The following is a 15,597-nucleotide window of genomic DNA, read 5'->3' as shown; positions in this document are numbered from 1 at the left end:
TTTGTTGGTTCATATTCTCAAACGATGCGGAAGTTGGTAACCCAGCTGCTAATGTTTAAGAAAGGTATGTAAGTTTCTAGTTGGACATTTTTGAGAGGATTTCAGTTAGAAGTTTCCCTACTATTTCGTAATAGATTCGAGACCCCTCTGAAAAATAGTGGGTAGGGGGAGACCTGCACTCGAAAATTCTCGCAGCCTGCTCACAAAATACAGTTGAGTATGTTATGCCCGTACACCCTTTGCAAATTTATATGTGAACATCGATTGTAAAGACATACCAGTGCAGCAGTTGTTAATACTACTAAGAAATTCGTCGTAAAATGAACTCGCATAAAACCGCAGGCAGGTTTTAATTGATAATTTATTCACTACTGGTTTTGCTGCGCTAAAGCAGTATCTTCAGGTGGTTGTACTGTCACATAGATTAGCACACGGAGACAAACCCAATGTTCGTGGTTACAGAATCCAACCCCATAAACAGGGGAAGTAGTCAACAAATAATAACCAGCAGAGCATTGCGACGAACAGTGCAGGGGATGAGACACTCATTTTGTTGTTCAGATCCTTGTAAAAGACTAAAGTCGTGAATGAATCATAAATTATCAACTGTTTATGGTTTTATTCAAGTTCATTTTAGCATGAATTTCGACGGCTATGGCTGTCGGTGTTATAAAGTTGTATCTTCTTTTCGTGAATCGCTACTGAGGAAACTTAAGTGAACCAGCATTTGAGGCTGACTGCAGTACAATTTTACTGCCGCCAACTTGCATTTCGCGGAAAGACCATAAAGATAAGAGAGATTAGGGCTCGTACAGAGGCATATAGGCAGTCATTTTTCCCTCGTTCTGTTTGGGAGTGGAACAGGGAGAGAAGATGCTAGTTTTGGTACGAGGTACCCTCCGCGACGCACCGTATGGTGGATTGCGGAGTATGTATGTAGAGGTAGATGTAGAAATTGTGAAGACCAAACTGTGCATTCTCGTAAGGTCATTACGTTTTATTATATATACCGGAGAGTAATCTTATGCTGTTCTTTTATTGATGTCATTTATTTTAAACTGAAGTGTATACCATTTATATAATACTTTTCAGTAATTAGGTGGCTCGTGGTATGCCGCAGCACTGATCTCCTTAATAAGGGGTCGTTCTTTTACTAGTCTGTCCATTGTGCCTGTTGAGAGATTAGCTACGGATACGTTCAAAGTGTTTACAGTGTGCCGGAGATGATAAATGCGTGCCAGAGATGATACATTCAGTTTCACATTAGCCAATTATTTTCTGTTTTTGACTGAAACATTCTCAGCAGCCTCGTGTTCCAGATATGTTGACATTTTAGTGAACTTACACAAATGAGCCAAAAAATTATGACCACTTCCCACCGTTAGAGTGAATGGCGTTGCGGGCACGTGACGTGCTGAGGACGCAGTGATGAATGAGGAATTATTCTAGCGACGATTCCGACCGCAAATTGCCTAATACACTGATTTATCGACTTTATTGCGGCCCGGCACCTGGGAACGAACATCTCGGAAACGGCGGATCTGTTCGGCTTTTAGCGTGCTACTGTTGTGATCATCTATATAAAGTCGGTTCAAGGACTGTGAAAACTACGGGTTAGCGACAGTGTCGGACTTCCATGCCTAGTCACAGAACGTAGAATCCGTATGCTTGCCCGCTCTTTAGCGCCGGACAGGTGCCATCTGTAGCAGATCTGGCGACATAGTACAGTGCTGGCGCAGACACAAGTGTTTCGGAGCACACCGATGATAGCATTTGTAGAACACGGAACTCTGCAGGAGACGGGCCCTTAAGTGTTCCCGTGGCGCCCCAACGACATCGTTAAGTTACCACTACAGTGGGCACAGGACCATCCATATTGGACCGTGAATCAGTGGAAACGTGTCGCCCGGTGGGATGAATCGCGTTTCTTGTAACGCCGGGTCGACGGTCGTGTATGGATACACAGTCATGTAGGTGATCGCCTACTCGAAACATTAGCCGCGTCACGCAGTACGCAGATCGTGGTCTAGCGTTGCTACCTCTGGATCACTGGGTCCCGGGTACGATTCTCGGCCGGTTTGGGGATTTTCTCCTTCCGGGAACTGGGTGTTTGTGTTGTCCGCATCATTTCATCATTATTCGTGAAAGTGGCGAGATTGGACTGTGTAAAGGTTGGGAATTTGTACGAGCGCTGTTAACCGCGCAGTTGAGCGCCCCACAAAAAAAAATCATCATCGTCTCGGAAGCGGCCATGTGGGGCAGTATTATGCTATGGGAAACATTCATCTGCCCTTCCGTGGGACATGTGCTCTTAAACAAAAGAGCCGTGACAGCTGTGGACAGCCGGTCGTGGTGGCCGAGCGGTTCTAGGCGCTACAGTCTGAAACCACGCGACTGTTACGGTCGCAGGTTCGAATCCTGCCTCGGGCATGGATGTGTGTGATGTCCTTAGGTTAGTTAGGTTTAAGTAGTTCTAAGTTCTAGGGGACTGATGACCTCAGAAGTTAAGTCCCATAGTGCTCAGAGCCATTTTAACCATTTGAACAGCTGCGGACAACACGAACATATTGCAGACCACCTGCATGTCTTCGTGCTCGAGATCTTCCTCGACGGCAATGGCATCTTCCTGCAGGATAACCGTCCGTGTAACAAGATAAGTATCATGTTACTGTGGTTCGAGGAGCACTGTATTGAAATCACGTTGATGTCTCGGGCATGAAATTCGCCTGATACGAATGGTGGCCCACGTCTGGGGCGCTGTCAGGCGCCATGTCAGCGCCCACCAAATACTAGCCCGTAATTTACGAAAATTGCATGGTCTGTACGTAAACGGGTGTTGCCACATATGTACCGAGGACCTGTCCAATCCATACGACGCGGAATCGCTGCTGTATTGCGTGTCGTCATGTTTTTAAGCAGGTGGTTAGAACGTTTTACTTCATTAGCGTAGTAACAGAAATAGCGAAAGCTGCAGTGTGACCTTGAGCACCGCGCGGGATTAGCCGAGCGGTCTATGGCGCTGCAGTCATGGACTGTGCGGCTGGTCGCGGCGGAGGTGTTAGAGTCCTCCCTCGGGCATGTGTGTGTGTGTGTGTGTGTGTGTGTGTGTGTGTGTGTGTGTGTGTGTGTGTGTGCGTCCTTAGGATAATTTAAGTAGTGTGTTAGCTTAGGGACTGATGACATTAGCAGTTAAGTCCCATAAGATTTCACACACATTTGAACTTTTTTTCTTTTTTTACCTTGAACGACCTCAATGGCGAAAGATGAAAATCGAATTTCCTGCCTGACCCGAGCGGACACCGCGACCTTGTCAGTTATCCGAGCACGTACCCCGTCCGACCCAAATCTCAATACAGAGTAGCGTCCAGTATCCATTGGTCCCCTCGCTCGCAGCCTAACTGTATTCCCACAAGCGTTCGGACACTGTTTTGCATCCGTACTGAATATCGTAACGCCGTCTAGCGTTTATACATTGTATAGGAATGGTGTTTCTTCTTTTGGACATGCTCGCCCGAAAGAACAAAAGTGGTTCAAATGGCTTTGAGCACTATGGGACTTAACATCTGAGGTCATCAGTCCCCTACAACTTAGAACTACTTAAACCTAACTAACCTAAGAACATCACACATATCCATGCCCGAGACAGGATTCGAACCTGCGGCCATAGCGGGAGCGCGGTTCCAGACTGAAGCGCCTATAATCGCTCGGCCACACCGGCCGGCCCGAAAGAACAGATTCCATCCGTGTTCATTGTAGTCCCAGACCAATCAGTGACTTAAATGTAAGCGTCTTGATGATATTACATAGCACGTAACACGTTTTTAATCCATTTTACCCTTCAGTGGTATATTAAAAGTTTTGTTACGGCTGTTTTGCAGTAGAGAGATTATTTTAGTTTTCTGTTATTGATGGTACTGGTAACTAATTTTATAATTTGTCTTCGGTGTCATTCTGTCTCACATCTGATTCATTGTTTTTAGACAGGAATGTAATTGTAACTCTTCAGGCTTTCCCGGCGAGATCTTGACATGTGGAATAATCGGGTCTACTGCCGGATGTTTGTGTCGCTCTGGCACAATATTTCGGCCACGTAACTCGGTGCCTTCTTCAGGTGCTACCTGAGACTGCCCCTGCAGTGTCAGGTAGCACCTGAAGAAGGCAACGAGTTACGTGGCCGAAATATTGTGCCAGAGCGACACAAACATCCGGCAGTAGATCCGATTATTCCACATGTCAGGAATGTAATTGCTTCCACGTCGTATGAAAGGAAACAGTGGATAGCGAACTGTGATGCTTAGATAATGGAATGTTAGGACTGCTTGCCCGTCACGAAAATGACTTCCAACTCGTTCAGTGTTAGTGAGATCGCCGTCTGTAAAGGTTGTTAGTAGGTAAATATAAATATTTCGTTATTTATGCTAGGAATGCTTTCTTGTTAACTGACTTTCGCACCGCCCCCCCCGCCCCCAAAAAAAAAAAAAAACACACCGGTCAAACAGACCTTGAAGCCCCAACGATACCGACGACCGCCTTGTCATCCTCACCCCTTAGGCGTCATCGGATGCTAATACGGAAGAGCATGTGGTCAGCACGCCACTCTCCCGGCCGTTATCAGTTTTCGTGATCGGTGTCGCTACTTCTCAGTCAAAAGTAGCTCCTCGGTTGGCCTCACAAGTGCTGAGTGCACCTAGCTTGCCAGCAGCACTCGGCGGACCCAGACGGTGACTCATCGAGGTGCTAGCCAAGCCCGACAGCGCTTAACTTCGGTGATCTGACGGGAACCGGTGTTACCACTGCGACACGGCCGTTGGTTTGCTTGGTAACATAACATTTTACAAACATCACACGTTGGTCTGTCGGCTGTTAAACCGAAACGATGACTGCATGATGCCAAATAACAACGAAACCAAAACGTCTATTAACTATGCAGATTGATTATTCAGGTTTTAGAACAATGCCTTGTGTTTCTTTCTCGACTGCGGAGAATATCTGTGGAATCCTCGCAGAGGCAGGCTTTTCTTTACGACGAAAGCAGTGTACTGATTACGAAGGCGCATGTTTTATCTATAAAATTTCATCTCCATTCTTATTGAAGAGGCTTTAAAGGTTGTGATAGTTATTAAACATCTATAGGAACGCACCAGGACACTCTAATAGCAAAAGAGAAGATTTAAAAATGAAATAACTGATTGCCGATAAGAATAACGTCTGGGTTTATACACGGTTGCCTCTTGATAGCGAACTGTATCTGTGCATTTTTTTCGGAACATTTGACTTAGTAATATCTCTGGCATGTCGACGATTCTCACTAATAGATTTGGAACGCTTCTGAATTCGCTACGGTAATTACATTTCTCACCCCATCGTAGAAACGACGTAGATCAGCCGATAACGTTCCGGTTAGTCGCGTTCGCTCGAGGCAAATACATCTCATTATATACAGAAGAATCATTTGGGCGTCACAGAATATTTCTCGACGTGTGATAAGTACAAAAAGGCTTATTTAAACAAATCAGTAGAAAGTATTCTCACAGGTGCGCCCTAGGAACGCGTGAATTCAAGACAGCATAATGCAAATTCCTTCCCACCCGCGTCGTCGACGTCGAGGCCAGCTACTGCGTCAATTAACTAGCTGTCCGAGCCATTGGCAGACCGTTCCTTTGGCCGTGCGGTTAAAGGCGCTGCAGTCTGGAACCGCAAGACCGCTACGGTCGCAGGTTCGAATCCTGCCTCGGGCATGGATGTTTGTGATGTCCTTAGGTTAGTTAGGTTTAACTAGTTCTAAGTTCTAGGGGACTAATGACCTCAGCAGTTGAGTCCCATAGTGCTCAGAGCCATTTTTTTGAGACCGTTCCTTATGCGTAGCACTTAGATTATGGCGTAGATTTGTTTCAGTTTTTAATACATACGGAGACAATTAAAAGCTACTCCAAAATCGTTTAGTAACTTGTGGTTTGTGGCCTATTTCAGCCTCGAAAAAACAATAGAAGTTGCATCAGTTGCATATTGGAAAAATATCGAGTCTGGAATCCCAGTGTTAGGTCCGCAGGCTTCAGTAGGTTATTCGGGAAAGCGAGCTCACTCGCCTGTCGTGACTTCACTTATTTGAGATGGGAGCTGTTGTATGAAATGATTGTTATGGCGCTCTTTCGGAACGATATCAGTAAATTCTTCAACTATAGCATTCCTCTTCCTGTATCTTATTTTTGTATCACAATATATCTTTCATACGACGCTGAAACTACAACCAGCACCGTTTTATCTGTGCAGCCAACACGAAAAATTCACCCGTGAATGTATTTATTTTGTAAGATAACAGTAACTTGAATTGCAGTCTTTGTAAACTCCGAATATGTCAATGTGATTGATTGTTCACTGGAGACTGGAATAGAAGGGAGAACCGATAGAGGTACTCAAGGTACCCTCCGCCACACAGTCAGGTGGCTTGCGGAGTATGGATGTATCAGAGAATTGCATTAGCATCTCGTCTTTCGTCACAAACGGACATCCAAATTCGTCGTTACCTAACTTCCCAAAAGAATGTTCAAATTATTTTTGGGATATATTGCGATGTTTCTGAAACGGACTTCTGATAAGTAACATATTTCTCCCGAATTAACATCAAAGGAGTAGGATAGTTTTAATGTCGTGTGCACATAATTTTTTGTATCTATTACCCACCTATTTTTCGAATGTGGCAGTCGGAAAGCAGCTCAGAACCGACAAAATAAGTGAAACATCCTTGAGAAGTATTGCTTTCAAGTACATGCTGTTTTCACTTTCGTGCCGGCCGCTGGTGGCCGAGCGGTTCTAGGCGCTTCAGTCTGGAACCGCGCGACCGCTGCGGTCGCAGGTTCGAATCCTGCCTCGGGCATGGATGTGTGTGATGTCCTTAGGTTAGTTTGGTTTAAGTAGCTCTAAGTTCTAGGGGACTGATGACCTCAGATGTCAAGTCCCATAGTGCTCAGAGCCATTTGAACCATTTTTTCACTTTCGTGTTATTTAGTTGTGCAGACTTCTGAAACATAGAAATTTGAACTCAGTGTTGCCCATTTGCACCCAATTGTCACGTCTATGTGTGCAGTGACAGCACACGCTATATAACTTTCATGTTGGATGATTGGTAGCGTTGAAGTTCACCTGCGTGTTCGTCAAAACACAGTGTCAAAAAAGGTTCAAATGGCTCTGAGCACTATAGGACTTACCTTCTGAGGTTATCTGTCCCCTAGAACTTAGAACTACTTAAACCTAACTAACCTAAGAACATCACACACATCCATGCCCGAGGCAGGATTCGAACGTGCGACCGTTGTGGCCGCGCGGTCCCAGACTGTAGCGCTTAGAACCGCGCGGCCACCCTGGCCGGCCACAGTGTCAGTTCTTGGCATTACCATCCTAGACGGTAGCTTCCTTGTTACGGTACTTGCTAAACCTGAGCAGCGGATTCGGGTAACCACAGAGTAACTTGAAATTGCGACTATCTACGGTACTACAGTAGGACCATACGAGTAAAGGGAGGGACATCATTTGACCGGCGGATCCAGTTAAACGGCGAGTAGACCACAGCTTTAATAAAGCGCTATTATTGGAAGCGATGGGGAAACGGATTAGGCTGTCGTTGACACTTACCGCTGGCCACCACAATGAGATAGCACGAAGGATTGTGTATATACAGTACACACTGAGCTGACAAGTCATGGCATACCTCGTAATACCGTGTCGGATATCCTTTCGCCCGGCGTAGTGCAGCAACTTGACGTGGCGTGGACTCGACAAGTCGTTGGAAGTCCCCTGCAGAAATATTGAGCCACACTGCCTCTATAGTCGCCCATAGTTGCTGGAGTGTAGCCGGTGCAGGAGTTTGTGCACGAACTTACCTCCCGATTATGACCCATAAATGTCCAATGGGGTTCGTGTCGGCCAAATAGGGTGACCAAATCATTCACTAAAATTGTCCAGAATCATCTTCAAACGAGTCGCGAACAATTGTGGCCTTGTGACACGACGCATTGGCATCCAACAAAATTTCATCGTCGTGTGGGAACATGAAGCCCACGAATGGCTGGGTGCAAGTGGTCTCCTAGTAGTCGAACATAACCACTTCGTCAGTGATAGCTTCAGTCGGACTAGAGGACCCAGTCCATTCCATGTAAACACAGCCCACATCATTATGAACCCATAATCAGCGTGCACAGTTCTTTGTTGACCACTTGGGTCCATAGCTTCGTGGAGTCTGCGCCACATTCGAACCCCACCGTCAGCTCTTGCCAGCTGAAATCGAGACTCACCCGACCAGGCCACGGTTTTCCATTCGTCTAGGACCCACCCGATATGGTCACGGGCGCAGGAGAGGCTCTGCAGGCGATGTCGTGCTGTAAGCAAGGCGTACTCGCGTCGCTCGTCTGCTGCCATAACCCACTAACGTCAGATTTCGCCACACTGTCCTAAAGGATACGTACATCGTACGCCTCACAGTTATTTCTGCCGTTATTTCACGCAGTGTTCTTGTGTGTTAGCTCTGTCAACCTCACTCAAACGCCGCTGCTCTCGGTCATCAAGTGAAAGCCACTGCGTTTTCTGTGGTGAGTGGTAATGCCTGAAATTTTGTTTTCTCGGCACACTCGTGACACTATGGATCTCGGAATTCCCTAACGATTTCTCGAATTTGAATGTGCCGTGCGTTAATCTCCAACTACCATTTAGCGTTCAAATTCTATTAATTCCCGTCGTGCGGCCATAATCACATCGGAATCCATTTCACACGAATCACCTGAGAACAAATGACGGTTCCGCCAATGCGCTATCCTTTTATACCTCAGGTACGCGATATTACCGCCATCTGGGTATGTGCATATCGCCGCGCGGGATTAGCCGAGCGGTCTTAGGGCGCTGCAGTCATGGACTGTGCGGCTGGTCCCGGCGGAGGTTCGAGTCCTCCCTCTGGTGTGTGTGTGTGTGTGTGTGTGTGTGTGTGTGTGTGTGTGTGTGTGTGTGTGTGTGTGTGTGTGTCCTTAGGATAATCTAGGTTAGGTAGTGTGTAAGCTTAGGGACTGATGACCTTAGCAGTTAAGTCCCATAAGATTTCACACACATTTGAACATTTTTTGTGCATATCAAAAAAAATGGTTCAAATGGCTCTGAGCACTATGGGACTCAACTGCTGTGGTCATAAGTCCCCTAGAACTTAGAACTACTTAAACCTAACTAACCTAAGGACAGCACACAACACCCAGCCATCACGAGGCAGAGAAAATCCCTGACCCCGCCGGGAATCGAACCCGGGAACCCGGGCGTGGGAAGCGAGAACGCTACCGCACGACCACGAGATGCGGGCATGTGCATATCACCATGCCGTGACTTTAGTCACTGTGTAGTGTAGTGTAGTAGGGAGAATGCACGTTTCGAGGACGTACAGGTTGCAAAATTTTGTACACAGAGCTGCTACCTCTGGCAATAAAAATGGCTCCAAACCGACAGATACGGATATGTCATTCCATGCTGCTTCTACTCTGTGTCAGATTTCATCAGTCAGACTGGCACGTCAATCCCTCACCGAGCGATGACCAGAAGCTTCCAATGAGTGAGAATGCGCTGACCATGTGAACAGTCGAACACATACGGTTTCGAGGTAGATGAGGACAGCATAAACGACATGGGGTCTCACGTTATCTTGTCAAAAGGCAGTTACACGGAGACCTCGAAGGTCTCGAAGATATGGCACAGCCACCGGCCTTAACACGTTGGAAATGTAGCGGCTACTATCCAGATTACTGTCTATGTGAACCAGAGGTGACCGTGTTGCGTAGATAATTGCACGCCAGGTGCTCGACTAGTAAGACGACGATGAATGCAAATACTGTAACGTTCGTTGTACTCGGAGCCTCCATAGTCCGATACATCCAGGACAATGCCTCCGCTGTAGGCGCTGATCGCATCAGCCTCTCTCTGCTGCTGCCATTTCGAGGGAAGCCGCAACACCCGGCTTGCTGCTCCAGTAGTCGTTTCACTGCTGTCTGACTGTTACGGTGTACGTGACGTAGCTCTACCGACGGCGAAGCGATATCTGTGCAGTCGCGACGACGGTGGGTGTGCGGGCATAGAATCCATCTCTAAACTCAGCTTTTCATTTTGGTTAATTACACGAAATGTGGTTTTTTTCTATCATTAGACATATCAGCTGTCTTTTTCTATCCGTTTCATTATGATGTGCTTGTGCATATGCTGTGCGTCAAGTTACTCTGTCATCGTCATCTCTGACAAGTGGCCCAACAGGGTCTTTGGCAGTCATGGGCTACTTATGCTCCTGTGTGTCCAACAGTTAAGTGTAACACAATTAAAAAAATATTGTCAAGAAAATACAGAATATCGGAAAATATTCTCGCCTGTAAACCGTTACGTTATTTTGTCACAGTGGTAATTATGCACTAAAGTAATAATTTTTTTTTAGATTTGAAATTCAAATATCAATCACAAAATTGGAGTGCATCAGATTTGAGTCTTGCATATTTCGAATGCAAATAAATGATCATTAGTGCGAATACATGATGAGAATCTTGTGTAATTAATGACACTGGCGTTTCCAGCGAGCATGTATACGTGTGGTGCCGGAGTTCCAAAACAGAGAAACGAACTGCTGCTTTGAGCGCGTGACTCTGTTGAATACATGAAGCAGTTCAGACGCGTGCTGCTGGATTTGTTACTGGTGGGTTCGACTAAGACGCGAGTGTTACGGAGATGCTTCGTGAACTAAAATGGGAATCCGTGGGGAAATATGTTCTTGTCGAGGAACACTACTGAGAACATTTACATAGCAGGCATTTACTGCTGACTGCTGAACGGTTCTACTGCCGCTAGCATGTTGCCAATGTTGTTTCGAGTACGCTGCGGAAGTTTCGCTGGGAAGCCCTCACACATCCTCCATACAGTCACGACCTCTCCCCACGCGATTTCCATATTTTTAGAGCCCTGAAGTAAGACATTCGTAACCGTCGATTTGCTTCGGACAAAGAGGCGCACGGCTGGGTAAAAGCATGGTTTCATAGGCAACCGCTAATTGAAATAGAAATGTTCTATACCGAAGGACATTAGTGAGATCCTGCTTGCGGGGTTGGACAGCAGTATTATAAATGTGGGTCGATTCCAGAGCGGCTGGATGAGTGGGAGTAGCAACGAACGTTCTGTTATTTGGGTTGGACCTGATAAAGAATTAATGAAAACAGCAATCCTGGTAAACATTTCGTATGTTCTTCAATCCGTAAGCCATGATGAGAAGGGAGTACGGCATTCCGTTGATCGTTGCGAGAAGCTAGAGGAACAACTGCGTCAGGGTTTTACTACGCACGGAGAGTCCACTTGCATACTGCAACGAGGTTTGTCGCGGCGACAGCGACCTCTGTGGCATCTGGAAACATAGGCTCATCCTGTATGAAAATGCCTGCTCTGTAACACCCGCTGTGTACAGGTGAGCTGTTGCTGCACAGGTTACAATCCCAATTGCTGTCGTAGGGACGTTCCTCCCACAGGAACGGCAGAACAAGTTTCCTTGTAAGTTACATATCTCTGTCTTGTTCGCCGATTCTGAACTTCCGATCTCTTTGTCAGCTCTAACCATTGTATAACGTGCGCATCCTCTGCCGCCTCCATCACTCGCCCTATTAAAAATACCTAACATTTTTTCAATTTCACACTTTCAACTATTTGGTGACGAATCAAAATATACATATCACTACAGGCGGGCTTCAAGCCCCCGACCAGCTGTCTTGATTTAGGTTTCCACTGGTTCATAAATCACTTGAGGTGGATGCCGGGATGGATCTCTAAACAACGCTGCGACCAATGTCCATCACCATCCTTGCTCAGACAGCAATGACCACCAAGTGGATGGGATTGTACTGAGAGAAAAGCGACTGTGAGAACCGAAATAAGAAAGATGCATGTACGGAGTTAACGTTCTAATCCAGAAATCTGGAACGTAAACAGTGTATACATCTACTCCGGCTAGGTAAAGAAGGTTTGTTATGTTACACTGTTATAATTTACATTGTTGTTGAAGGTGGTGATGGTAATTATGTTGACGACAACGACCGTAATGATTGCAATAAAAACAAAGTATAGAGATAGACGTGTAAACTGCTTGCTGCAGCCTTTTATTGTAAAATTTGTGCGCTGATAATTAGGTATTTTCGCTGACAGACTTAACTAACTATATATGACTTGTCTTCGCCTTTAAATATCAGACGCCTTCGAGTAGCAAAAAGACCAATTATACTAATTGACTGAAGAAAAACTACGATCTACAGAGCAAATATGTCTACAAATAGCATTCAGATTCCAAATCTACATGGTCATTCCACAATATTCAAAGAATTTCTGAATGTAGTGATATTTGCATGGTTGTAGTTACGATGATCAGACGAGACTATCACATATCACTTTTCATTAATTTCGATATACACAGGGTGAGGCAGATAAGACAGGCCACGCCACGTATATCCAGAATGTGTAAATATATCGAGATGTGGATTTTTTCCAAGTTATAACGAACGATACGGCGAATTTCCGGTAGCTCACGGGCAATTTTTGTCATTTACGGTCGTGGAATTATGACACCAACTTTGTTTTTTTTTTTTTCTAATGAATATATACGTTGTTCTGTTGAATTTGGTGAAAGAAGCTTCTAAAATAATTTCAGCGGCGTAACATGGGTGAGACTTCATCAAATAGCGTCAAGACAACAGTGCCGCAAACCACTGTCACACCGTTAGGAGAAGAGGTTTCACAAACACCTGCCTTGTTATATCAAAATATGGAAGCAAAAACGTAACTCACAAGGGAACGTAACTCACAGAAAAACGTATATATTCATTAGAGAAAAAAAAAACAAAGTTGGTGTCATAATTCCACAACCGTAAATGACAAAAATTACCCGTGAGCGTCCGGAAATTCGCCATATCGTTCGTTATAACTTGGCAAAAATGCACACCTCGATATATTCATACATTCTGGATATACGTGGCGTGGCCTGTCTTATCTGCCTCACCCTGTGTATATCGAAATTAATGAAAATTGCACCCCCCTCCCCCGCCGCCCCCTCAGATTTAGTGGTAAGATGGCCCAGTGGATAGCCCACCAAAAACTGAACACAGAGCAAGAAAACAGATAAAGATTGAAATAAAGGTTCAAAAGAGGAAAAAGTTGTACTGAACTGCGAAAAAAGAAACAGTGAACGGTCTAAGCTCAACAAGTGCAACATTGAGTAGAACGTAAGAGCCATTGCGTTGTGGTTAAATGGTCATAGTGCTGGACTGCAGAGCGGGCGAGCCGGGTTCTAAACCCCCTCGTGCTATTCATTTTATTTGTTTTTTCGCAAATTTATGAATTGTCCGCCCGGCCATTGAAATTTTTGTTATCTTTTTGTAGTCTTGGCAGTTGTCACACTATACATTGGTTATAGAATATGTCATATGCTAAGAATACATTACCGTCTTAAGTAAATGTGAGCCGGCCGCGGTGGTCTAGCGGTTCTGGCGCTGCAGTCCGGGGCCGCGGGACTGCTACGGTCGCGGGTTCGAATCCCGCCTCGGGCATGGGTGTGTGTGATGTCCTTAGGTTAGTTAGGTTTAAGTAGTTCTAAGTTCTAGGGGACTTATGACCTAAGATGTTGAGTCCCATAGTGCTCAGAGCCTTTTGAACCATTAAGTAAATGTGATGATTAGTGTGAGCAGGCGAGATACCGCATAGACGTCTCACAGAAATGAAAACATATAAACGTATGTGAACTATGTTGCAACAAATGAATTCAAGAGTCAAAATTTCCAAAACGAAACGCAACCCAAAAACGTTGGAAACATATGTTTTGGCAGAGCACAGAGAAACCGTGTGATTGTGAAACTGTTGTGTTCATTTGTTGCAGCTTATGTGACAAACCATTATATTTCCATCATTTCCTTGGAAGTGATCACATTCACATTAGCCGGCCGGGGTGGCCAAGCGGTTCTAGGCGCTACAGTCTGGAACCGCGCGATCGCTGCGGTCGCAGGTTCGAATCCTGCCTCGGGCATGGATGTGTGTGATGTCCTTAGGTTAATTAGGTTTAAGTAGTTCTAAGTTCTAGGAGACTGATGACCTCAGATGTTAAGTCCCATAGTGCTCAGAGCCATTTGAACCACATTCACTTTCAAACGAACACCTAAATCGGGCAAGGGGGCATATCTCACTCACTCACCAGGCGTACAAATTGGGTCCTATCATATGACACACGTACTGTCACTAATGCCGTGTATGACACATCAGACGTGTTTTCCGGTGGAGGATTCGGGTGACTTATCGCCTTGTCATGAAAGGTTTGCGGTCTCCATTGGAAGGCTGCTAATAGGGTAGTTGTCCAGAATCAGCTTTCGTTACAGGTCCCTCCCTTACACCCCACTACCGAGCTAGTTGGCATAGTGGTTAGCACACTGGACTCGCACTCGGCAGGACGACGGTTCAATCCCGCGTCCGGCCATCCTGATCTAGGATTTCCGTGAATACCCTAAATCGCTCCAGGCAAATGCCGGGATGGTTCCTTTGAAAGGGCACAGCCGACTTCCTTCCCTGCCCTTCCCTAATCCGATGAGACCGATGACCTCGCAGTTTGGTCTCTTCCCCCAAACAACCCAACCCCCCTTACTGTTGCAAACGGACGTTACGGGCCTTCTTACCACTAAGTCTGAGAGGGGTGCGATGGGAAGTTTCCCTTATCAGTGCGGATAGTGTGTTTATTATCACGGTTGTCATACCAGGTGTTCAAAATGTTGACCTTGAGCGTGGCTACACGGTATAAATTGATGGTGGAGAAGAATACTCCATGTTGAATTTCATCTGGAGTTAACGGCAACGCAGGCTTGTGTTATAAGGCATTTCATGCCTTCAGGTGTCCTCGTTTTTTTCTAATAGAGCTCATGTTTAAATTTTCGCCAGAGGTAAAAATATGAAAGTATTACGTTGGGTTAGTGTGGAGACCATTTTGGGTTTCCAGAACGACCGTTTCGATGCTCTCCAAATGTTCTCTTAGGAGGGTCTCTCATTACGTTTGTGAATAGGAGGGACATACGTCATGTTTGTACAACACTGAATGCGTTATGTCCTGTGGGATGTCTTGCAATAACTGCGGCAGCAGCATATCATAGGAACTCGAGATACTGGAGTGTGCTTAGATTCCCATCAATAAAACAGGGACCAATGTTATACACGCATCAAACGTTGATAGACCGAGAGTGTAGTTTTTATCCACTTTGTTGAGTCAGCATGGATTTTCAACGATTGGTATATTTTACGAAGATTAACTTGCTCACGGTTTGGAAACGATGTGTATCCCTTAAACAAAATTTTACATAGCTATGCCACACCACTTTGCACATTTCATACATATTATTAAGGGAACTGTAACCTGTTTTTGGAAGTTATTGCCACTAAGCTTTAGATGCAGCGAACAGTGAAGAGGGTGAAATGCGGTGGAAAGTAGTGTTTGCAGAACAGTCGCTGGTTTATCCCTCTCGTACGCCCGAGATGCCTCTTAGTGACATATGCATTGTGTTTTAACTGTTGCTAAAATGATGA

The 15,597-nt window shown here is 45.5% G+C and overlaps 1 protein-coding gene and 1 pseudogene across 2 annotated transcripts in view; one reads left to right on the top strand and one right to left on the bottom strand.

Moving 5' to 3' along the window:
- LOC126248152 (ligand of Numb protein X 2-like) overlaps positions 1-15,597 on the top strand; it is a 462,639-nt gene that overhangs the window by 3,392 nt on the left and 443,650 nt on the right. The window lies entirely within an intron of this gene.
- Positions 4,694-4,812, bottom strand: LOC126250539 (5S ribosomal RNA; annotated as a pseudogene).

The sequence above is a fragment of the Schistocerca nitens genome, chromosome 3 (genome assembly GCF_023898315.1).
Source record: "Schistocerca nitens isolate TAMUIC-IGC-003100 chromosome 3, iqSchNite1.1, whole genome shotgun sequence".
NCBI classification, from domain to species: Eukaryota; Metazoa; Arthropoda; class Insecta; order Orthoptera; family Acrididae; genus Schistocerca; species Schistocerca nitens.
The sequence above is the reverse complement of the archived record's forward strand: the minus strand, read 5'-3'. Positions and strand labels throughout refer to the sequence as shown.